This window comes from Rhinolophus ferrumequinum, chromosome 6 (genome assembly GCF_004115265.2).
Source record: "Rhinolophus ferrumequinum isolate MPI-CBG mRhiFer1 chromosome 6, mRhiFer1_v1.p, whole genome shotgun sequence".
Lineage (NCBI taxonomy): Eukaryota > Metazoa > Chordata > Mammalia > Chiroptera > Rhinolophidae > Rhinolophus > Rhinolophus ferrumequinum.
Genome location: NC_046289.1, coordinates 33,576,480 through 33,602,970, shown reverse-complemented (window position 1 = coordinate 33,602,970; position 26,491 = coordinate 33,576,480). Strand labels below are relative to the sequence as shown.

At 43.5% G+C, this 26,491-nt stretch overlaps 1 protein-coding gene across 1 annotated transcript in view; it reads left to right on the top strand.

Moving 5' to 3' along the window:
• PRKCH (protein kinase C eta) overlaps nt 1-23,682 on the top strand; it is a 214,035-nt gene extending 190,353 nt beyond the window's left edge. Inside the window, exons 11-14 of the mRNA XM_033107515.1 lie at nt 3,871-4,009; nt 4,690-4,878; nt 20,857-21,000; nt 22,394-23,682. The gene's annotated coding sequence lies outside the window, so the exon portion shown is untranslated. The remainder of the gene's footprint in view (nt 1-3,870; nt 4,010-4,689; nt 4,879-20,856; nt 21,001-22,393) is intronic.
• Nucleotides 23,683-26,491: the final 2,809 nt, after the last annotated feature.

The window sequence follows — 26,491 nt, the reverse complement described above, 5'->3', positions numbered from 1 at the left end:
GTTTCCCTTCTCCAACTTCACTAAAGCAAAGAATTGAACTTATATTTCAAGGTTCTTCTTTTCCCTCAGGAATCCATCCCTAAGAGGCAAAGTGTATGGCTTTCTATACGTTTAATTATGCTTTGGAACAAGAGTCCAAGTGAGGTTTATGGAACTTCTTTCCTTCCTCTAAAAACGAGACAGGCTCTGAGTTGGCCAGGGCAGCTCACTGAAATGCTTCTGTTTCTCTTTTTGGTCAGCACCTTCTTCCTGGACTAAGCAGGAGCCAGGGAGGAGTAAGGCTTAGCCCCAACTAAGTGGGAAGACAAGTGCGCAGGCAGAGCCTTCTGGAATACAATGCAGGGTGTGCTGTCATAGAGATATGAACCGGGCAATCTAGGGGCAAAGTTGACTATGTGGGGACCTCAGGACACACCTCACAGTGGAGGTGTGACATATGGGGGCTGAGGACAGGACTGACAGCCTGGGATTGTATCATGTTTTTAATGAAACCTTGGAGTCCCAATTTGAGGGTTATGTCTTATTAGATCACACCCTGTGTAAAGCCAGCAATGACATTTCCCTTGGGGCTGAGAATGCCTAAAACTAGACAGTTCTGAGAATGCCTAAAATTAGACAGAAAAGTCAGGGTGGAGGTGTATCTCCTGCCCCTGTGCCCTCAGGCATCTTCTGCCCGGGATGAGCTGCATTCCCTGTGCTGCTCAGTTCTGTCTCCTGAGCAGTGAGGCTATGCAGACTTCTCTTTGCAGGGAGCATTGTGGTGGGCGACTGACAAAACTGATTGCAAAGCACTTTTCTCTCCCTGAACAATTTCTACTACCCATGACAGCAGCTGAGTAATAAGCAATCAAACCTCTTACCTGGAATGTTAGTGAGAAGCTCTCTTGAGCAATCACAGGTCAGCTCTTTAAGCCATTGTGAGTTTTGTTAGCACTTGTTTCTGTTACCCAAGAATATCCTCTGTGACCTCTTAGCAGGCATAACGGCTTCAGGAGAATTCAGAAGCTCAGTAACCTTGTTTGGCAATGTGAGAGAGTGCTCTGGGCACAGGTCCATACGGGCCTGGACCGCGGAGCTAGAACATGGTGCTGAGAGAGCCAACCCCAGCTTCAGATCCCCCATGGCCTCGCTCTCTCCTGGGGCCACAGACTATATAATCTCTAGCGTTGGCCAGCCGCGTCTCATGTGTGCCCTCGGTCCCAGAGGAGCCAGACAAACAGGCGCTAATGGAGCCTTGAGCCTGAAACCACTTCTGCAGGGACCACTGTCAGGGGCCTCCCTCACCCCCACCCTAGGGTCTTGTGATTCTACCTTCTTGTGGGTTAAATAAGGCTCGCTTGTATTGTGTGTATGGGGTGAGGAGGGACAGGGGGGAAGGAAACAGTTTCCACATGTCACAGCCCACTGAAAACCATCACTGGTACGGGAAGCAGGATTCTGTGTGGAGAAGGGTGCGGGACACTGATTTGGGGGCTGAGGCTGGGTTCGGTTTAGAGGTGGAATAGGCTGGCTTTGCTGCAGCTCGGCACACAGGTACGTGGCACACCTTCACCTTATACCCCTCACACCCAGGGAGACCGCTGCCAGGAGCACAGAAGCAGAAAGTATCTCTGGTCTGTGTTCCCATTGATCCGTGCCAAGAAAACTGCTGCTTTAACCTCATTTATCAGGGAATCCTGGAAAACAGGACTTTGTTTTCATTCCCAGGTGTCTTAACAGTGACCTCTCTCTGTAAGACCTGCCTGGTCAGCCTATATCTACTCACAGGGCACAGTGTGGAAAGCAGTGCGCCAGTTCTGTCATCACCTATCTCCTCCCAGCTGAAACATGATCCCAGGCTGGACAGAGACCAGCCTTTCCACTTGGGCCACGCAGGCCAACAGCAGGGAGAGGAGGGCAGAACCATGAGTGCCCATTGTAGATGGGAAGCTCCAGAACAGCAGCAGTCAGTTGTAGCCCTTGTATAGGTGCCCCAGTGAGGGGACATCTTCATTCCCAGCAGCATAGCCCTAGGAGGCCACGGCCATGGCAGCCTTACCTGCTGGCATTGACTACAAATCTCCAGATTAGGGAAATCACCTAGCATCTCCTGCTGGCTGTGCAACCGCCTCCTCACTGATAAGCCCATGTAGTTTGCCTCTGAGCACATCGGTCCTTAGAAAAGCAAAGCATAAAGGTTGTCACCCAGTAGTCCAGGCTGCTGCTCTCATACCCTCCAAGCTGAGCCTGGCAATTGTTGGTGTGTAGGGTTCTTTTCCAGCCTGCTGTGGTGACAGACCTCCCTCTGTAACGGTACCTGGATATGCATGATGCTAGAAGCCAGGTTGGGAGGGAGTGTTTTAGGACAGTACCACCTTTTATTTAGTTTTATCAATATGCGATTGTGCCCTATGAACATTGAGGCCCTTCACCAAACAGTTCTGCTGCTGGGAATTCACTTCCTCAAGTGGATTCTGCTCCTACAAGTGGGGGAAAGGTGGAAGGTGCCTTTGTCCTGGGCTCACCAAATCCACTAGGGAGGCTTCTGTGTGCCTGGGATACAACCAACCAAACCCGGTCCTTACTGCTGTTTTTCCTTTTTCCGGTTATTAACATCCCCACTGACGCACGGAATCTGGGAAACACGAGTCATCATTTCTGCTTCCTCTCCCCGTCCTCCTCCCGGTGGTCCTCAGGCCCTGCTAATGATTGTGTTCTCACCAAAGCGCTGCCGACTGACCCCTCACTTTCCATTCCATTTGTCACTGTCCTGGGTCAGGTCTTAACATCTCTTCTGAACTGTTTCAGTGGCTTCTAGTTGATCTTTCCTGTTCCGCTGGGAACCTATTACACACTTACTGCGTCCCTTTTGCCTAATAATATCTAAATATCAAAATTCCTTACCATCGCATTCAGGGCCCTTCACAATTTGGACCTAACTTTTCTGTCATTTGATAGCTCCGTTGTTCCTTGGCTGTCTCTCCAGCCTCACAACACCACTCCTGAGCTCTCCTGCACATGACACCTCCAGGCCTGCCTCCCTGCCCCTGCCCCAGCCCCAGCCCCATTCATCTGCCCATGCTGACCTGCTTATACCCCTTCCCTGTCTGGAAAACTCTGACTCAGGCTGTAAGACCCAGCTCAGTTTCTACCTCTGCCATGGCACTGTCCCTCTTTCCTCCCACTGGAAGGAATTAATACTTGGAATTAGTATTTGGTTCATACTTTCATCATACCACTTGCCCACTTGTACTGTATAACAGTTGGTTGTCTCAATGTCTTTCTTCCTCCCCTTCTCCCCTTCTCTTACACACATACACACACAAACACACACACACATAAATGTATGTATGTATATTGAACACGTTTTTATTGAGTGCATTGTGCTAGGTATAATAGTGAACCAAATCAACCTCATCCCTGCTTTATAGACTTACGGTTTAGCAAATATCGGATACCTCATTATGCTGTGAGGTCCTTAAGGATAAAGATGATCTGTCTGTCCTCCTGATGCCTATCACAATCCCTGGCACACAGTGCCCACTTGCTCCATGAATGGTCACTAAGTGATAGATACTGGAGTGGAGGATAGGGTGGGTGGATGTCTTATGGGTACGAGGTAAGTGGGAAGCCTGGAAAAGTCACATTCTGTCCTCCGTTTCTAAAGGGCGGCTTACTTTTTACATGTGGCTAGCCATCATCTAGGAACCATGTGGCAAAGTTTGAGAGTTGATCTAACTTTTTTTATCTAGATAACCCATAGAAGTTTGTTCCTTTTGAAGGGTGCACATGACCACTCTGGTCTGATCACCCATCCCGTGAACCAGCCCGTCCAGGTGGATGGTTTGGAACCCGGCTGCCCTACCTCATGCTGCGCCTTATTTCTTTCAGAGACCTGAAACTGGACAATGTACTGTTGGACCACGAGGGTCACTGTAAACTGGCAGACTTCGGAATGTGCAAGGAGGGGATCTGTAACGGAGTCACCACGGCAACTTTCTGTGGCACGCCTGACTATATTGCTCCAGAGGTCAGTGCAACTGTTTGAGCGGCTTCGGAAGTCTGAGCCCTGCAGTAATCCTGATCAGACATGCTACAGGCCGCTCATATGTGCTATATACAGCTTTGTGGGCGGCCTCGAAAGCTGACACCTCCAGACTCCTTTATGGCTCATTGGCTGAATGATGGCTAAAAATATTCTCAGTTCCTCTAAATAAGAATTTGAGTCTTTTTTTTTTTTTCCTGGAAACTGTGCAGTTGCTTTAGGCGTTAGCCTTGAATGAGGACAAAGTGTGCTCCACTCACAGCAATTCATTTTCTTCCTTGTCCCTACTCAGTTCTTTGATCCCAGCCCCATTTAGCAAAGGGAGAGAAAAGCTCTTGAATCTTTCCCATATGCGTGAGTGAACCCAAACTCCTCTTCCTCTTACATATATGTAGTTCTAATACCTTTCTGTTTTGGATCTGCACATGCCCTTACCTTGGCCTAAGCCAGCCATAAATGTTGGATTACCTGGATGAGAAGGCCTCTGAGGTGACCACAGGGAAAACAGGTCACTCTCTAGAGATGGAATAAAACATGTGCCAGCACAGGAAATTCCTTTTTTTTTTAACTTTGGTACTTCTTAATCCATCATCTTCCCTAGTCATGAAGGACACGTTTGTTAAGCAGACACACGAAGCGTGTCTGACATTGCCCTCTTTGCACAGATCCTCCAGGAAATGCTTTACGGACCTGCAGTGGATTGGTGGGCAATGGGCGTGTTGCTCTATGAGATGCTCTGCGGACACGCGCCCTTCGAGGCCGAGAATGAAGATGACCTCTTTGAGGCCATACTGAACGATGAAGTGGTCTACCCCACCTGGCTCCATGAAGATGCCACAGGGATCCTGAAATCTGTAAGTGTGGCTTACCCAGCCAGCTTTCCACCTACTGCAAACCAGCTTGCTATATGTGCTTCATGTGTATCGGATTTTGGGTTTTGTTTTGTTTTTTTTAAGTATCTCCCACCAGTAAGCTACCTGCTCTGAAATATGTGTTTTTTCATTCTGTAGAATCAAAGAACAAGAGTTCTCTCGGGCTGTTTTCCTCTCTTATGCAATAGTTATTTCTGAGCCAACTGCCATAGCAGTTGATAGCGTTGCTTGCCAAATATCAAGTATTTCTAGCACTTGTCATTTTAGTGTAGGTGAAGTGACGCCCCACTTTCAGTCAGGACACTCCAGAGTGTTGGGTCACCTGAGCGCCATTCCAGTGTGTTGCGCTATTCATTTTGTTTCTATCGGCAGCGTCCAAGGAGCAGGACGAAGCGACCTTTCCCTTAATGCTGGTTGTTGAGAAAGGTTTTCCAAACCTCTGGAGATCTCTTTTGCTTCCATGTTATCCTTATGCAAGCCAGGTTCCAGGCTCAGGATTCAGGTGCAGTGAGGTAATAATATATGTTGAAAAAGTCTTTTCTGCATGCATTTGAGGTACTATGCTAGAAGCTTAATTTTGCAGTGAGGAAGAAACATGGATTTGATGCCTTTGTTTTGAAAATAAGAAAGCATATGTAATTTGGGTCAGTTCTGTAACCACATTAGTTGGGTTCGGAAATCATGTATTATCACCTACTATGTGCACAGGGGAGTAAAGATGAATCCAAGGTCAGGTCTTGAAATAGCTGGTTCATTCTAAAAGGTATTAATGGTACTGAGAATTTCAGTAAGAGGCCTGTGGAACAGCTGCTTTTCCTCACGTGGGAACTCCAATCCTGATATAAAATTTAACATCTTAACGATTTTTAAATGTACGCTTCAGTGGTATTAAGTATATTCACAAGGTTGTACAACCATCACCACCATCCATTTCCAGAACTTTTTTCATCTTCCAAAACCAAAACTCCATACTCCTTAAACTCAAACTCCCCCCTCCCTTTCCCCTGGCAACCACCATTGTGCTTTGGTCTCTATGAATTTGACTATTCTAGGTAGCTCATGTAAGTGGAATCATACATTTGTCCTTTAGCAATTAAAAAAAACAAAACCCTGGGATCTGAATCCAGATTCTCCTCACTCCCAGTCCAGGGTTCTGAGCTAGACTATAGCTGGCCATTCCCCATTTTTCTTCTATTTCCCATTAATAAGTATCTTTTAACCTTACAGCCCCACATTTTTAGTACCCAAATTATCCTGATGTGATTCTTTCCTATTGTACCAGAAAAGTTAGCCACTGGAGGAAGCTACTAGGATGCTGTGTACTTTCTACCCATATAGCATGAATCTGTCACTTATTTAACTTTCCATAAAGTAAGATATGTTTATGATAATGTTATAATATTATTTAAAGATTGTGCATTTGAATAATGCCGTAATATCATAACTTATTATTCTCTTGACCTGAGATGAGTCTGTGACCCTGGAAGGAGAAACTGATATATTGGTAAATTAGAATCCATGTTCATTTCGATTTGGCAAATACTTGTCAGATGCCTTCCCTTTGCTTGCCCTGTGCTAAGTGTTAGGAATGCAAAGATGAAAAGACATGGCCTCTTGTGTTGTTGCTCACAGTCTTGTAGGAATGAAAGCAAGGGGCCTGGGACATACCAGTGTTTCAGGGGTGGTGATGGAAGAGGATTCAGTGAGAAGGTTAGGAAGGAATGACTTCAGGTTGTATAAACATCTAAATCTGCAGTGTGTCTACTAGTTTTACTTGTGGTGAAATAGGCCAGTGGTTCTCCACAATGTGATTTACCCAGAACTGATGGCTGCAGTAACTTTTGAGTAGAGCTAGCTAGGTAGGAACAAATGATCCTAGGCCACATAACTGAGGATTTGCAGAATGTATCTGTGCTGGGAGTTAGGTAAATGGAGACATTCTTAAGGACTCTGAACAAGCTTTCATTTTGTTGTTCAATTCCATATCAAGATAAGGTACACTGCTTTTTAAAAAATACAGACTTCAGGCTTTTTCCCAGGACCATCTATAATCCTGGGAACTTGGTGACTTCAAGAGTTTCTAATGTCAACTCCACTGGATGGTGTCTTACATAGTCTGAAAAACTGTCAGGAGGTCATGCTTACGAAATGTGGGATTGTAATCACTTGCCTTTGCCGTTAATTTCATAGAGCTTGGTGACTATTAGAAGGGCAAACACAGACTTGCAGATGTGACAGATCCTTAAAACATTTTGTCCACATCCCTGGTTTGTAGATGAAGCTGAGGCCTAGAGAAGTAAACCAGCGTCACATGGCAGACGAGAAAGAATACACATTAGTCTGAGAGTCTACTTCTGCCACTGCTTTCCATTCTTCACCTTCGGAAGGCCGTGATGAGAACTCCCGTAGTACCGACTGCAGACGAGGCAGTGCACATGAAAGCAGTTTCACAGTGGCCTGCACCATGCAGGAGTAAGTTACTAGCATTAAGTTAGGAGTAGTAATTTCACAACACACTGAGAGGTCTCCTCATCTTCATCCTGTCCTCGAACAAGCCACCGACATCAAGATTATTAGTGCTTCATTGCACATAAGAGATTATTCTAAAGAAAACTGTATTTCTGTTGTTCCAGGAGCTTTCTATCTAAGCCAGGTAGATATTGAATAGAAATAGCCAAGTAGATATTGATCCACCTATTCATTTAACAGACATATCAATGCATAGCTGCCATAGGTCTGCTGTGTTAAGGTGCTCTGCAAGGTGCTGTGGGGGTAGAGATGAGCAAGACAGACGTCATCCCTGCCTTCAGGGAATTCACAGTCCAGTTGGGGTGGGAAGACAGTTGTTTAAAAAAGAAATTGAATAACTACATGTATACTTACAATTTGATACGAAAAAAATAGGTGCTTTGAGAATAACAGGCAGACCAATCTAGGCCGTCAAGGTAGGCCATTGTGAGGAGATGACATATAAGCTAAGAACACAGGCTGCAGAGAAGTTAGGCTTACAAGTATGCAAAGACCTTGAGAAAGGAGAAGTCTATTTGAGTAACTTTGTGGCATGTGGCTGGCGTGTGACCAGCAGCAGTTTGGGGAGAAGGGGGATGAAGGACATGGGAGGTCCTATAAAGGAGTCTAACCTTTATCTGAAGTGCCAAGATAAGTCATCGAAGGATTTCAAGCAAGCATGAGGGACAGAATCCTTCTTCCATATTTGAAAGATCACTCGGGATATTGTATAAAGAGATATTGTGGATCAAACAGACTGAAATATTTGCAGATGAAATACGTGAGTTTTTTCCAAAATAGTTCAGGGTGGCAGAGAGGAACAGGTTAAACAAGACTGGGCATGTGTCAGTGATCGTCCAGGCTGGGTGATGGGTACATACTTACACAATGTCTTTTTAAAACTTACAATTATGGAAATTTTCCATCAACATATGAATTCATATGTCAGTTCATTTTGTATATAGTATATGAGTATGCATATGTATACATACATATATTCTGAACTGTGTAGATGTGAACTCAGCCTTCGTGAATGAAGCAAGATGGTTTAATAATATATAAATATACAAAGAAAAGAAATGATATAAGCCATGGATCCAGCTCCATCTTTTGATTCCCCATAAGCATCTCAAGGTCCTGGACTGGGAGTCTATATCATCCTGCTTATTTTAACGCTACAGTTAAAATGAATCACTGGTTTTAGCACACTTATTCTTTAACTCCATAAACAGTCTCCATACCTTCTCAAGAAGTGTCCCTCAACCCCTAAACTGAGTATCTAAGTGTACCGCAAAGAAGGATTTTTAACCAATAAATGGAAGGAACAAAGAAAGAGATAACCGTCCGTGGTGCACTCTGCCCCAAGCTGTTGCTCTTGCAACCCTGTGCAACTTTTTATTTTCTGTCGAGCTGGGTCTGCCTTTCCCACCATTGAGGCAAAAAGGGCCAAGATCTCCAAGCCAGCCCTTCACATCTGCTCTCATCACCGCTTTAGCGTGGCACTACTTAGCTTCCTGAGATTTCCTGATGGTCTTTTCTTTGGCACATGAGTCACGACTGTTCCTAGAATTAGTGTCTGCTGGGTATTTTACTTGGCCCCCTTTTTTGTGCCTTCAAAAGAAAAATGCTTTCTGAATTCCTTTTTGAATGGAAAGCATTATTCTTATTCCATATCTGTAGAAACTAGATACCTATTTATAGTAACATACCATAGAGTTATAGATGTTAAACCCCGCAGGGCTTTGTATGGTATAATAATGTCGGTGAGTCCTCTGAATTGGGGATGAGGGCGTGTCCTTGTCCAGCATGCCACAGAGAGGGAGTGCTTGAACAGGATGGGCACCAACTTACCCGACATGACTCCTAACCCAATATTACTTTCGTACTCTGGCCCTTCCCATTGTCACCTTTACTACCAAGATTGAGGACTTTTGAGTTCTTTGAGTATGAATGTCCAAATATTTAATAGAGACATGGATAGAGGGCAGGCACTTGCTTGTGAGAACACTCCCCATGGAACCCAGAATCTGTGGGAGGAGGAAAAGTTGGAGCACACGTACCATTTTTAGCCCAGGACTTCTACTTGAAAAAAATTCCCAAATCATTAACCAGTGATCCTTACAACTAAAAATAACCATAGTATGTGCTCAAAAACATAAATGGGAAGATGTTTTTTCTTGCTTGCCCTTTGTCTGTCATTTGTCATCTTCCCTTAAAGTGTATATGTTAAATGCTCACATGTGCATGTTCTGAAAGCAAACAGTCCCACCCCCTCACTCTCAGAGAATAGATTATAAAAGCTCACAACACCCACAAAAGTTAACACAGAAAAGATTTATGAAGATAAACACACACCGTGTAAAGGACAGATAGGCTTTCCAGATTGCTGACCTTAAAGATGATTTTTTTCATGGTTTTTTACTTGATTTTGGAATAAGTACATGTTTTCTATCGGCTACCAAGTTTCCTAAACTGGCACTAAATCATCCCAAAGTACTAATAATTGTGATGGAAGAAAATATATAGTTCTCTTAGAGCTTCTGTGGTTGCACTGAGTTTTACCCACTTCTAGCTCCAGAAAGACTTATGAAACTGCTCATGAGTCCACAGAGCTTAGGACGGTGATGGCCTCTCTGAGGTGAGTTTTCCTTTGTGCTGAATCATCTTCTATGAGAGTTCACGAGACTTAGTGCTGACTCAGGTGAAGGCAACACCCTTTCCTGTGAGCTCACACAGGTGGCCAAGTTAAATAAGTGGTGAAAGGAGTTTGGTGCATTCTCCTGAGTCAACTTTGTCAGTTCGGGAGGCATTGTAAACTTAGCATCAGAAGGAGATTATAGAGTGCTTTTGTTCCTAAGCTTTATAGAAATTAAACTGTGGTGTGTGTGTGTGTGTGTGTGTGTGTGTGTGTGTGTGTGTACACGCACTGCACGGGTTTATCTGTCATGACACCTATCAGATTTCATCATCTGTGTGCATTGTCTGCAGGAGTCCTGTTTGCCTCTGTGCACAAAGGGGGAAACCACAATTAATTCTGGGATCCTCTTTTAGCTGTATGTCCCACATCTATCACCAGGCAGGTGATTAGAGCAGTATTAAGTTTGATCCTATTTCCTACTCCCCCCCGGTAGAGGTTGGAATGCTCAAGAGAGCAGCCAAGAAGGTAGGCCAGGAGGAGGTTGAGGAAGTAGAGGAAAAGCTGGGAATGGAGTAATGCAGAGGATCCAACTCCAGATCATTAGAGCTGATTTTTTCAAACACTGTCATGGGGAGAATCCAAAAGAAAGTCACTGTAAGATCCTTTAGCAAGAGGGATGGTTTGGTTTGGACTTCCAGTCAAGATGGCGGAGTAGGTAAATGCTGTGCTTGCCTTCTCCCATAACCACATCAAAGTTACAACCAAATTATAGAGCAACCATCACTGAAAATGACCTGAAGTCTAACTGAACAGAATTCCTATAACTAAAGATATAAAGAAGAGGCCACAGTGAGACTGGTGGGAGGGGCAGAACAGGCAAGTCCCACATCTCTGATATGGCAATTAGGATCAGGGGGTCTATCTCAGCTGTGAAGGTACCCCAAGGAGCAAGGGGACCCAGCTCTACACTGGGCTCCCCTGCCCAGGGCACCAGTGCCAGGAAGAGGAGTCCCCATAACATCTGGCTGGGAAAACCAGTGGGGATTGCATCTGAGTGAGACAGAGGGCTGCTAGAGTCCCAGGTGTCCCTCTTGAGGGGCCCCATGCATGGACTCCAGAGCTGGGACAGCATATTGAAAAGGGCCAAGGACATATGGGGAGGAACTGAATTGTCTGGCTGCTGGAGGGGCAGGGGTCAGGGCATTTCTCTCCAGGGATGGCAGGTGCCATTGTTCCTTGGTTGAGCCCTCCTCTACTCACCAGTGTTGGTGGGCACCAAATCTCTGCTCTCCATTAACCTGGCTAACACCTTTCATTCAGCCGTTTCCCTGAGACCCCACCCACATGCCTGACCAGAGCCACTTCCCCAGGCTTTTCCAGAAAAGCAGTCAGCCTCGCACTTTGAGAGATTTTAGAAAAGGTTCACAAACCCCAAATGAGCCTCGGCATGCCCTGTCCCTCTTTCTTAAAAAATAATAGAAAAGATCAATGAAACTAAGAGCTGGTTTTTTGAAGAAATAAACGATATTGATAAACTTTTAGCCAGACTCATGATAAAAAAGAGAGGGCTCAAATAAATAAAATCAGAAATGAAAGGGAAGAAGTGAATACTATGAACAATTATATCCCAACAAATTGGACAACCTGGAAGAAATGGATAAATTCCTAGAAACATACAATTTTCCAAGACTGAATCAAGAACAGAAAATCTGAACAGACCAATAACTACTAATGAAATTGCAATCAAAAAAACTTTCAACAAGCAAAAGTCCTGGACCAGATGGCTTCACAAGTGAATTTTACCAAACATTCAAAGAAGATTTAACATCTATTCTTCTCAAACTAGTCCAAAAAATTCAAGAAAACGTAAGGTTTTCAAGCACATTCTGTGAAGCCACCATTACTCTGATTCCATCACCAGACAAAGACACTACAAAAAATGAGAATTATAGGTCAATATCCCTGATGAACATAGATGCAAAAGTCCTCAACAAAATATTAGCCAACCAGATTCAGCAATACATTAAAAAAATCATACACCATGATTAAGTGGGATTTATTCCTGGGATGCAACTTTTGCTCGATATCCACAAATCAATTAACATACACCACATAAACAAAATGAAGAATGAAAATCATGTGATCATATCAATAAATGAAGAAAAAATTATTTTAGAAAATCCACATCCATTTATGATAAAAACTCTCAGCAAAATGGGAATAGAGGGAACATACCTCAACACAATAAAGGTCATAAACGACAGACCCACAGCTAACATCATACCCAACAGTGAAAAGCTGCGTTTTTTTTTTTTTAATATCAGGAACAAGACAAGGATATCCACTTTCAATGCTTTTATTCAACATAGTTTTGGAAGTCCTAGCCACAGCAATCAGACAAAAAAATAAAAGGCATTGAATTGGAAAGGAAGAAGTAAAACTATCATTATTTGCAGATGACATGATACTATATACAGAAAACCCTAAAGGTTTCACCAAAAAACTATTAGAACTAATAAATGAATTCAATAAAGTAGCAGGATACAAAATTAATATTCAGAAATCAATTACATTTTTACACACCAGTAACGATCAGAAAGAAATTAAAACAATCCCATTTACAATTGTATCAAAAATAAAATACTTAGGAATTAATTCAACCAAGAAGGTGAAAGACTAGAATGCAGAAAACTATAAGACATTGAAGAAAGAAATTAAAGATACAAATAAATGAAAGCATATACTGTGTTCATGGATAAGAAGAATTAACATCACTAAAATGTCCATACTACCCAAAGCAATCTATAGATTCAGTGCAATCCCTATCAAAACACCAATGGCATTTTTTTCAGAACTAGAACAAATAAACCTAAAATTTACATGGAACCACAAAAGACCCTGAACAAAGCAATCTTAAGAAAGAAGAACAAAGTTGGAGTTATCACACTGCCTGATATCAAACTATACTACAAGACTATAGTAATCAAAACAGCATGGTACTGGCATAAAAACAGACACATTGATCAATGGAACAGAATAGAGAGCCCAGAAAAAAACCCACACCTACATAGACAATATGACAAAGGAGGCAAGAATATACAATGGGATAAAGAAAGTCTATTCAATAAGTGGTGTTGGGAAAACTGGACAGATACATGCAAAAAAAATGAAACTAGAACACTTTCTTACACCATATACAAGAGTAAACTCAAAGTGGATTAGACCTGAAACTACTCGTATAAAATTCCTAGAAGAAAACATAGGCAGTAAACTCTTTGACATCACTCTTAGCAGTATTTTTTGGATATGTCTCCCTGGACAAGAAAAACAATTTAAAATAAATAAATGGTACTACATCAAACTAAAAAGTTTTTGCACAGCGAAGGAAACCATCAACAAAACGAAAAGACATCCTACTGAACAGGAGAAGATATTTGCCAATGATACAACCGATAAGGGGTTAACATCCAAAATATATAAAGAACTCATACAACACCAAAAAAACTAACAATCTGATTTAACAATGAGCTGAGGAACTGAATAGACATTTCTCCCAATAGGACATCCAGATGGCCAATGACATATGAAAAGATGCTCAACATCAATAATCATCAGAGAAATACAAATTAAAACCACGATGAGATATCACTTCACCTGTCAGAATGGCTATCATTAATAAATCAATAAGTAAGTGTTGGCGAGGATGTGGAGAAAAGGGAACCCTCGTGCAGTGTTGGTGGGACTACAAATCGGTGCAGCCACTATGGAAAACAGCATGGAGGTTCCTCAAAAAATTAAAAATAGAACTACCATATGACCCAGCAATTCCACTTCTGGGTGTTTATCCGAAGAAATTCAAAACACCAATTTGAAAAGATATATGCACCCCTATGTTCTTTGCAGCGTTATTTACAATAGCCAAGATACGGAAGCAACACAAGTGTCCATCGATAGTCGAATGCATAAAGAAGATGTGGTACATATATACAGTGAAATAGTAGCATAAAATTGAATGAAATCTTGCCTTTTGTGACCTATATATGCATGGACCTAGAGAATATTATGCTAAGTGAAATGTCTATGAAAGACAAGTACCATATGATTTCACCTATATGTGGAATCTAAAGAACAAAAAAATGAACAAAACAAAGACTCTAGATACAGAGAACAAATTGATGGTTGCCAGATGGAAGGTGGATCAGAGGGCTTGGTGAAAAAGAGATTAAGAAGTACAAACAGTACAAACAGTCACGGGGATGTAAAGTACAGCATGGAGAACATAGTCAGTAATACGGTAATCACCATATGGGGCCAGGTGGGTGCTGGACTTATTGAAGGGATGACTTCCTAAGGTATATAAATGTCTAACCACTATGCTGTACACCTGAAACTAATAATGTATGGCAACTGTAATTGAAAATTTTTAAAAAATAAATAAAAACTGTACCATTCTTTTCCCACTCCTAAAGCCACCCCCTGCCCAAACCAGTCTGGACTTGGATCCCGTATGTAGTGAGAACGGCAGTGTAATCTATTCCAACTCTCCTTCTCTTGGCTCCTTCAATATTCCCTAGCAACACCTTTCCGTATAACCTGTTCTTGGGAAGATTACAGTTTGTTTCTTCAGAGCTATTAAAAAAATATATTATGTATTTTCATCCTCCTGCCACTCCCAAGCCCTGTCCCACCCCCAAGTGGGCTGTAGTCAGCCTCATCTTAGGTTTAAATATCTGTCTCTGCCTTCTCCTATGGAAAAGTGACTTGTCAATGCCATGTCAAAGCCCTGATGCTGCCTCATCAGGTAACTCACATATCCACCCTGTCCCTCTTACCACTACTCTGAGCTGGATGGTGCTGCTGGCACAGGTCATTCTGGGTCTATGCCTCATCACCACAGCTGGCATAAAGGGGTGTGAAAGGAGAAGGCTGGTGAGTGGCCTTCTTAACTAGGTCAGATTATCTGTGACAGTGGCAAAAGACAGACACAGGTGGCTGCAACATGCACACACAAGCATGCATCGTGTCAGCCCCATGTGGTACGCCCATGTTGAGGTTGGCCATCACGACCATAAACCATGCTGTATTCTGTGTCCCATGCCCTGTCTCTGCTCTCCTTCCCCAGGACTCCCTGTAGAGCCATACAATGCCTTCTTCCCATTTCAGAGCATCTCTCTGGAATATTGATGGGAATGTCCTTTGGCACAGTTTCCTTTCCTCCCGCTCGCCAGCATCAACTGCTAACTCTCTCTGCTCTTTCATCTGAAACTGAATGAAAGGAGAAGGTCATTTTGTTGGCCCAACAGCCGAATCCAACTATTAGGTAGAAAATACAGTGTGTTCTCCCTGTTGGAAGAAAATCTTATTAGACTAATTGCTCTATTTATATAACTAGTCCTCTTTCTCTGAAATCAGACAGATTATGAAAAAGGAAAAAAATCCTTTTAGCAATTGCCTACATTTTAATGAGTTTCAAAGTACATTTGGATCCTGTATCTCAAGACACATTATTATACAAGGTTAGTTTAAACTCTATGTTGTGGAACATCCAACAACTCAAAACCAAAGCCTGTGTAACAGAACCCACAAAACATGAGCGTGCTGTACCCGGCACTAGATTTATTGTGCAAAGAAAGTTCTCCATTGCACCCTTCGTCCTGCATTCAGTATCTCTCTTCTATTGTTAAAGCAGATACAACTGCACATTAAAACCTAAGTATTATTTGTCTTATTTTAAGACTATCTTTAGAAATCTCTGCTATCAGAAAAATTGTTTTCCAGAGACCATCACTTCCACCCCACTCTTGGATCTTGGGACTCTGAAAGCAGGAGCAGACCTTGTTCTATCTTTCCTGGCTGCAAAGTGGAGGAGCAAGGAGAGCCAGAGCCAAGGCTTCCAGTCCATGCTCCTGCCTTTAGGTAGAACAGGATGGTTCTACAAGTGGTTTAACAAGATGTTTACTGACAAGAAGAGGGCTTCTTTAGTGACGGGCGTTGTACATTGATTAGCTCGTTTACTGGTCATAGCAACCTTACGAAGTACAGAAAAGGTCTCCATTTTATAGTTGGGGAATCCGAGGCCCAGAGAAGTTAAGAAATTTGTACAAGGTCACACAACTCATCAGCCGTAGAACCTGGTATACAAACAGGTAGTGAGACTGCAGAGCCTAACCAGTCAACCTCTGTGCTCCGTATCAAAGGAGCTCTTATATTTTTTACATGTATTTTCCTGCTTTGCAGGAGGTTTCTCAGGACATTCTTATATAAACCTGGCCTAAATCTCTTACATTTCACTAGAACTTCCTTCAGGAGGACGCATGGCTGACTTCTTTCTGCTGTGGTCATACCTTCTCCAAAGCCTTAAAAGAATTGTTAAGCTCCTCATACTCAGGGCTGGTGTGCCTCTGATTCCTTCGGTATCCTCTAGTTAAATTCCACTTTGACGAGGGCCACAGAAGGAAGGAGAATGCAAAACGAGTCTGTACATTTTTAATCCCTCTCCTTCCCCTGCTTTCCAGTCAGCTTGAGACTTACATTTGGGCTGGAATCGGGTTTTCCACCCTAGCCTCCTCACTCTTTGTAGCTTATAAAGTGCTTTTATTGACCCTAGAAAACATTCTGCCTCCTTTAGTAAATGTGTCCAGAATCTTTCATGAAGTAACTTGATTTTCTTCCCTGGCTGACTTTCTCGTTTGGACTGCAATCAGGAAGAAGGTCAGTTGAGGTGAGGCAAATTTTAAGAGTGACCTTAAACGTGGACAAATGATTGCTCAAACAACACTGTTGTTAACTTGTTTGCATGTGGGTTCCATTAGGGACATAAGCAAATAGAGGAAGTTTTCTGCAAAGGGATTATGCCGTTACTCTTTACAGCAGCAGGAGCACCATGTGTCGGGAGAGGCCTGTGCCTGGCCTGAGGCAGCAGCCCCTCCTGCCCCGAGCCTTACACCCCTCCACCAGTTCAGGCCCCTCCATGAAAGAGTTCAGGCCTGGGACTAATGTGAAATGTTCCCTGAACTCCTCATCCCTGCATCTTTGGAGGTGGATAGTCCTAGCAGGACTATCCATCCTCCTCAGAATGGTCTCTGTCCTGGTTTCTGTTTCGTGGTATTCATTCTCCTCTGGCTTCTTCATGAGCCCCTTCTGCTGCCACCCTGGATATATCTCTCACTCAGGAGCCATGCAGAGTCAGTGAGTGAAGCCAGCCAGGTGTGAGGCAATAGAGGGTGGTGGGGCCTGTGGCTGACCAGGGCTCATATGCCCCATCTAAACAGGGAGCCACTGCTCAACTCCAGGCCTTTTTTTTTTTTTTTTCCCAAGAAGAAATGCAGGTCTAATGTTGCAAAATATCCCATTTTCCAAGAGAAATTGGAAAACTTGACTTTTATGTGATGACACATTTCCTAGTTTTTAAATGTTTGGCAAGTAGTTAAAATTTTTAAAACACACTATATAGGCCAAATAAAATGTCTGAGGCCTGGGGCTGGTCTCAGTTTTATACTCTCTCTCCCTCTCCACAATCTTGCCTGCCCTCCCACTTGTAGCTCTTGCTCTTTTACCAAATGGTGATGTCTCAGAGATAGATCTCTAACCCGGGCCTGCACCCCAGATTTACAGGACTGGTAGTCTCCATGTGGATACCTGTGCACGTCACGTGAAAGGCTGAGCTCGTCAACCTCCCAGATCTGCAAAAGTCTCAAGAAATGTTAGTGTTTTTGTTTCATTCCCCTGACAAAAATACTATGACCGCTGCTACTACTTCTGTTAATACTAATATGAATACTCCCCACAGTAATCTGTTACGCCTCTTTTGTGACCGATTTCCATTACCCAACACCACGGCTCTGTCAGCCAGCCAGCGCGGACGGACGGCCCCTGTGACCCTGGACTCCATCCTTATCCCTTCACCCAGCTCCCGGCTGTGTGGCTTGTGTTGGGTCTTCTTCCACAAGCCCTACAGGACTTGCTCCCAAGTTTTCCTTCCCACTAACCAGGAACTCTTCCAATTTCTGAACATGGCTTGTCTTTTCAGCTTCTCTCTCAGCCTCCATATTGTTCACCCACCACTGATCTCGGACCTCTCCGTTCGGGATTTATTCATCACACTACAAGAGTCATCTCCTAAATCTCAGGGCAGCCCTCGTCTCTCACCTCTTCATACACTTTTGATGGATCCTACTGACTGGCCCCCCAGTTCCTCAACCATCCCTGCCTGCCAGCTGCCCCATGCTACATGCTCCTCCACCAACATCCCAGGCGCTTACCTGTATCTGTGCCTTTGTGCATCTGTTAGACATGACTGTCTTCCTCCTTCATGCCTTTGTTCATTCTATTCACCTGCCTCATCTCTTGTCCAATGCCATCTCTTCCATGAGGTCATTGCTTTCTCACCACCAGCCCCCAATGCTCTTTGCCCAGTCCCTCTTTGAAGTTCCCACACAACTTTGCTATGTCTCGTCTCATTTCGTCCAGCTGTGTGTTACAGATGAAGTTTGCTTGCCTCTTCCCCCTTCTCTTGATCAGCTCCTCCATGGGGACACGCTGTTCTTGGCATCTGTCTCTACACAAGGCCTAGTGCACTGCCTTGCATACAGCAGACACCGGTAAACCTTTGTAAATTGAACTGAATTAAACTTTAAGTGGAGGAGGGCTGTATCTAAAGGGCTCACAGTATTAAAAGTCAAAACAAAAAGTGTTTTGTTACTCAAAAGGCTTTCTCAGAACCCTAAGAGAAAGTATCAATCTAATGAAAGGGTTACTCTGCATTTTCAGGGATGCAGTTCTTAGAGGAGGATCAGCCATGGTTTGGTCTACTTTTCCTCAGGCAATGCCTTTCCACAGTGCCTATTGGAAGCTTGGCTTCAGTGCCAGGGCAGGGAAGAATGGGCAAAGTCTCTCGGACACCAGCACTTCTGCCACCCTGGCACTAAGAGGCATGCACTGTTTCTCTTGCCCAGAAGAACAAATTGTACCCACATAGTCACAAGCTATCCTCTGCTAGCATCATTGGCAGGCCTGAGAATTTCCCACAAGCCACCTGGGTCTATTCTGCCATCCTTGTATCCTGAGTTTTTTGCAGCAGTTTTTTTTTTTTTTTAATTGGCTCTTAGAATAGACACAGCTGTGCCATCAGGGATTGCATCCCATTGACTTTCCTAAGGAGAGAATCTACTCATTTCTTTTGTGTATGTATTTCCCCTTCCTTTCTGAGTTGCACAGGCTTATCCATGGAGAGTCCAGGAAGCATGAACTCCTAGCTCTTACAAGACTGAGTTATTTATGAGATATGTATTTCCTAAATCTACGTTGACCTCTGTATGTGCCTGGAGTGATAACTGCTCTGATTGGACCTGTGGAGCTCTGAAAGCTCCTTTTACTTTCAGGTTCCACTTCCAATCCAGCACCTCTTTTGGCCTTACGTTCCTTGTCACTAGGAAAGAGAAGCCATTAAACCCCATCAGTGTCTTCATTTTTTGTTGTCTCCCCTTTGAAGCTTTCTTAGCATTTTATGAGGTCCCTCCTGTCAGATTTGCTTAGAGACTTGTGCAGCCTCCTCCTTCCCTATGATAATTTTGATCTGAAGTAACACGGGAGGCTTTGTAGCTTTGCACACCTGCCATGCTGGGATGGCCACCTCTAACACTACCGTTTTATGTCTGCACCTTCCACAAGATTCCGTCTTTATTTACTCTGGACATTCCACTCCAAAGCCATTTCTATGAACACAGCATCACCTTTATCGTTTGTGTCATAAATCAAACTTGGAAAGGGGTGCTCAGATGCTGTCATAAGTCGTCATAAATTTGTTTAAAGATAACTTGATTTAAATATAAAAACAAAAACAAAACTGATTATCCAAGGCAATTTTTCTTTGAAAAAATTGGAAATTAAATTAGCTTAAGTGTCTTTGAAATCGAAAATCACATTCTGGCCATGAAAAGTGAATTATCCCGTACTAGTCCTTGGTCAGGACGTGATCAGAACACCTTTATTGGCCGTTTTGTGAAAGTAGATTTAGCCCAAAACATCTTGATAAGAGCTCAGCCCCAAGGAACTTTCCCAATTGATATAAATACAGAAGATTTACATACACACATTGCTTGAATGTATGGCAATGCTTGTTTAAGTTTTTGGCCTATGTAGCAAGATTCTCAGCCATTAAACACTTCAAAATGGAAGGGCAGGGGAAAAGGGGGCATCCTGAAGAAAAAAACTTTTCACTTACAACTGTGATGGCTTTGTTGCATACAGAAAAGTGGCCGACTTTGTTTATCCTAGAGCCAGAACACAGAACTTTAAGTTTTTCATCCTCGCGGCTTCTTCACATAGATCTTCAAAATAATGACTCTCACTCTTCTCTCTGTGGTTTTGTCAGAGAGCAGCAATCCTGGCCAGCTAGTCAGGTCTCTCAGAAAAATGGCACAGCTGTTCCCAAAAGTAGCCCCATTCATAAGATGTGGGCTGTCTACAACGGCAGAGTTGGAGAAAAGCACACTATTTTATAGAGTTTCTTTTCTTCAAGGAGGAAAGAAAAATACATGGTATTTACAGAAAAGAAAACTGGACCCTTCAGCTTTATTTCAGTGGCCACGTCTGAAATGGAAGTGGTGCAGGCCATAAATACACACGAGTAATTGCGCCTTTAAGGGATGATTCACGTTGGCTGTGCTGCCCGTGATGGAAAATTCAGCGAGTTAAGCAAGATCAGCCAGAAAGCCTCACACGGGCTCCTCTACCCGAGCTGTTGCCAATCATCTTGTGACATGCTTGTTATATATGGTTGAATGACTGCCTCTCTTTCTCCCCCTCTGTCTCAGTTCATGACCAAGAACCCCACCATGCGCTTGGGCAGCCTGACTCAGGGCGGTGAGCATGCCATCTTGAGACATCCTTTCTTTAAGGAAATAGACTGGGCGCAGCTGAACCATCGCCAACTAGAACCACCTTTCAGACCCAGAATCGTAAGTGTCCAAGACCGTCACACTTGTAGAGTTTCCTTTTTCTTAAAATGTCACAGTGTTCTATCAAAGTCCATTGAGTAACTGGATGATTCCCGATGGAATAACCAAACCAGGAATTCAGCCTGACAGTTGGCAGAGCAACCTCACCCGGAGGAGGCTGGGCTCCTTGCTTCTGAGGCAACACCTTTCCATGTGCCCAGGTCTAGGAAGCCTGAAACTTTATAGGTTTCTCCAAAGCAGTTTGGCTAACTGAGAACTTTGTCATTCCTAAGCTAGTTTCCTTATGCTCCTTGTCAGGGCACCTGTCCCAAGACCCCAAGGAAGTACAAGGGGTGTGAAACGCTACTCACTTCAGTAAGTCTGGCTCCTTGGCGTGGAGAGCCTGGGACTGTAACAGCTACTCCAGCACAGAACAGGCCATGTCCCTTTTGACTGAAGAAATACTGGGAGCACCAGGGTTGCCTCCCCAAGCTAGACAGCTGAGTGGGGTGGCCTTCCTGAGGGTGGTTCAGCTCTTAGTCTGAGAGGTAAGCTCTTTCTTATCTGTAGGTCTAGAGATCCACCATGGGAAGGTAGAGACGCTGGGCTAGCAGATCAAGAGTTAGGGGGACAAGGGGTGCTCCAAAGGCAGAGAGAGAGTGTCATTGACTCAGGTGAGAGACGTGAGAGGTCTAACAGTAGTATAATAGAAATGATCTTTTCAGCAGTAGTTTATAAAGATGTCAGTACCAACAGTTCCAAACACACAACTAGCTTAATATGTAAGAGCCTGCTAGGTTGGAAACCAGGCACCCAGAGATGAAGCCACTGCCTTTAGTGGGTATCCCCTCGCCAGCTCCTTTGGGCTAACAGAAGGCTTTGCCATCTGGGCACAAGGAATCTGACCAGTGAGTGAAATGAGAGGCAGCTGTCCCCTAAACTCAGCATTTCAAGAAATCTTTCAAGAGAAAACAGCTTCAATCACATAGACCTGTGTACAAACAATAGGTGGGCAAGTGTGAATGTATTCAACCTCTGTTGACAAATACAAGCTTGTGTGCCACTCAATAAGGCCTGCTGAGAAGTAGCACCGTGGTAAAATGCAGAGTAAAAGGTGAGTGAGCTGGCTGGTTCAGGTGATCAAATTAATTCCTTAGCCTCCCAGCCTAAGGCTGGCCTTGTTCAGCAAGATTTTCCTGGGGTTAGTAAATTGGTGGTTACCAAATGCCATAATAATACACACTGCAGTAGAATTACTGTAAAATGCTGTTTAAACATAATTGTTATAACTGTAAATAATGCTGCTGCATGAGTAGCAGAGAAGTTCTCTGAACTCGTTGGAATGAACTAAGTCCCATGGAAGATGAATAAGTCTCAGGTGCATAAAATCTGACCCTTGATTCCTTTTTGACAGAAATCCCGAGAAGATGTCAGCAATTTTGACCCTGATTTCATAAAAGAAGAGCCAGTTTTAACTCCAATTGATGAGGGACATCTTCCTATGATTAACCAGGATGAGTTTAGAAACTTTTCCTTTGTATCTCCAGAATTGCAACCTTAGCCTTATGGGGAACAAGACAGTATGAAAATCACAAGGGACGACAGATTTTCCAGGAATTTCCTTTGTGGGAAACTCCCCAGCATCAGCCTTAGAACAAGAATGTTACCGTCAAGCAGCAGGTGGAGAACTCTGAAGGACAGAACTTCAAGAGATCAACTATTTCAAGTCCTGAGGGAGCCATGACACTGGAAGTAGTCGATGCTGACATGAGATTTCATGAAGAAATATGCTGTTCAACCTTTGAGTTTCCGTGGCTATTTTGAGCTTGGGATATTAACAGGAGCCAAAACAAGAGAAGGTATGAAGAATAAACTAGATCCTAGACATTCTGAGCCAAACAGGCTTTCTACTTCAAGGGTCAAATCAAGACTTTGTATGGACCTCTCTTTAAGCCAATGAGCCCCTGATACTGGCAGTCTGCAAGAAGTCTCTAAATGTTAGTGAAGAATCTAAAGATAAGGAAATGGACCGCTTTCCAAATAGAATGATTTACTCTGAAGAAACAAAAAATGGTATGCAAAAAATTCATAACTTAAAGCCCAATCTTGAAAACAGATATGGGGCACCAAGACAACATTCCAGCTTATTCTCTTATCCTTACCTTAATAGATATTTATTGAATGCCTTGTAAGACGGTGCCACAGTACCCGGTAGTATAAATAGATTTGCATTCACCAAGCTTTCATTCTACAGTCCATTAATTTACCTGAATGGTGTTTGCATTCTGTGAAATGCCTCTCCACGTTGCATATGTCATACTTCTTTGTCTGCACTTAACTCTTTTTTCACAGAAGGCTCACTGCCCCAACAGCAACTGTCCACACAATCAGGTGAGCTAGAGGTGCTTGCTGCCTGCTGTCTCTTGGAATCCTATCCTGGGGCAATGTGTCAGTATTGCCCTGGACTCCTCCGTGAAGAATCGCACGCCACTCACGTCAATGACTGGACTTATGGCTTATACAGTAGCAGTTTATTTAAATTATATTTTAAGAGATGAAGATGTGTGTTTGGTATGCATTTTAATAATTAGAAATCGCTCTTGTACACGGGACATTTATCAAAGAAGGACCTTATAATTATGTACCCATAGATGCAGTTGGACAATTTTATCTGGCTGGAAATAAATGCATTTTGTAGCAAAAGGAAATTTTTTTGTCTGGAAGGATTTGTCCCATCCCCTTTGCAGAGTAGATACCCTATTCAAATAATATCTTTGAGTAGAATGGATAGAACTCTTGAGAGGAAAGTTTGGCATAACCGTCTGTATATCCCTTAAATGAGAATGGCCTCTCCTACTGACCAAAACTTCCGTTCTGAATCAGGGTAAGGACTGGTAATCATTGCTACAGCAGACTGACGCTCAAACTTTCAGTGGCTAGACAGTATGTTCATTCCTCATTCACATAAAGTATAGTGCAAGTTCAGTGGCCCTCTTCCATCTTGTAGATATGCCACCAGGGAAACGTAGCTTCCAAGGTTGCCACAGCAAAGAAAAGAGATGGAGGAGGTGCTCACTGCATAACTACTTCTCTGAGGAGGGACACACATCAACTCACTCACATTTGATTGGCCAGAACATGACCTCCCTCTAACTACAAAAGGGATGGGGAATTACAGAGCAGCAGGGGTGTCTGGCTAGTAGTAACAGTCTCTGCTGGTGGTTCCTTTTTGCATTCCAAGGGGAAAAAGACTTGAATGACTGACTAGAGTACCTAGGAGCCCCCCTCCTACATTTATTTAGCACTTAGCCTTTCATAGGCGCTCTCACTTACGTAATTTTACTAGATCTTCATAATATCCCTAGGAGGTAAGACAGGTAATTCTACCACTATTTCCAGCGGGGAATACCATGGCACATTTTACAAATGAGAAGAAAAGAGAGGCTCAGAAAAGTTGTTATTGGTTGCCGCAAGGTTGCAGACTTGGTAAGGCGTGAATCCAGTCTGAAGTTCTAATCCAACAAACTTCTATAGAAAGGGAGGGATCATTCTGACTGTAGATCTTTTTGGCCTTCATAGCTAATTGCAGTTCAGGGTCTTCTGCTCTGTGAGGCTGATTACCGTGTTTCCCCGAAAATAAGACCTGGCTGGACCATCAGCTCTAATGTGTCTTTTGAAGCAAAATTTAATATATGACCCGGTCTTATTTTAATATAAGACCGAGTTTTATATAATAGAATAATGAGACCAGATCTTATATTAATTTTTGCTCCAAAAGATGCATTAGAGCTGATGGTTCAGCTAGGTTTTATTTTCGGGGAAACATGGTAGCTATTTGATATGGTTTATCCCACACTGGTAAAGACCCATGAAGAAAAAAGCATGCCTCCTGTGTTTGCTTACAAAATCCATTATCACAGCCCTGCAAAGGATCCACATTGTTCTTTGATGGGTCTGTGTAATCCCTCTTCACAATCTAGTCTCAAGCCTGCTACCTGGGCCCCCCAGTTTGGGTTAAGTCCATTCTTTTAGGAAATTCCAGACTTATCAGATTATTGACAGCCAATGATTTTGCTCTGATAGGATTTCCAGTGCTTCTTTCTGGTTCCTCTTTTACACGTGAGGAGATGGGGAGGTACAGGATTTTTACCAAAACTCAGAGTCTCTAACTCTATGGTTAGAGCGCAGCTTCACATTTTTCATCAATTGTGCTAAACCTTGCATCCCTTCTGAGGATCACAAGGGCAGCCTCCCGCCTGCACTTTCTGGGGCAGACTGGCCAAAGGCCATTCAATCAGCAGGTGCTGAGTGTGCTGCTGGGACTGCAGGGTGCCCTGAGCTTAGCTAGCAGCATGAGGTCAAGACGAGGTCACACTGATCCCCCACTTCTGCAGGACCACCTTTGCCTCTAGGATAAGGATATTTATAGATCCTCAGGCCTTATCACTCTGCTGTCCTCCATCCTCTCCCCCACCCACACCCCCCGTACCCCCCCACCCGGTGGCCCCAGCTAGTCCTTATCCCCACAGCCATTCATTCCTACCCTCCCACGTTATTCCATGCTGAACTCAACATCCGGCTTTAAGTATTTGAAAGGAGAATAACTACAAAGCATTTGCTTTGAAATGTTGATCAGCTTTTGACTTCAGAACATGTTTTCCCTTAATAATAATGGCTAACATTGAGTGCATGTTTATTATCTGTTCCAAACACTTTAAATGTATTTACTCATTCAATACCCCAGGAGGTAGATACTCTCTTTACTGTACAGATGGGGAAACTGAGATACAGCAAAATTAAGCAACTTGTCCAAAGTCACACAACTAAAGCAGTAGGGTCAGGATTTGGACCGAGCACTTTTAACTCCAGAGTTGCTATTTTTATAGCCTGATTTGGTAAGGTTCTTCTATTAAGGCCAATTCTATTTTCCCCCACTTTTGTGGGGTTTTAAAAACAATAAAAAGGGTGTAAAACCAGGATTAGCAGGAACACTGGATAAACTGCCAGTTGGGCAGTATAGTATTAGTCATCCTGCCTGCAAACCATTTATCAGCAGTGAGATTGTAGGATTTGCATGTCAAGGGAGGGCCTGGAGAACTGGGGCAGGCCAGAGTGTCGCAACTGGGACTTGGGCCTCCCCAGGGAAGAGGAAATAGCCTGGGTCATACTGGATCCCGTAAACTCAGTCTGAACCCCTGGGGTAACCTCTGAGCCTTAGTGGGGTTTCCAGTTCCCTTCTCTCTCCTCCTGGAGGAGCCTCTTCATGTTTCAATAACTCCCTTACCACCCACCCTGCTTGTTCCTGGGGCATCATAGGAAGAAGACATATAGCCTGAGGCCTAACTGGGCAGCCACATGTTAACAGCTACAGAGCTGCTATAACTTGGTAGCAAAGGAAAAAAAAAACATAAAACACCCCATTTATCATTTATTGATCTTAATTGGGTGCACGTTGCCTTGAAACTATTCCAGCGACAGGTTTGGCCTTGACCATATCACAGGCCAACAGCAT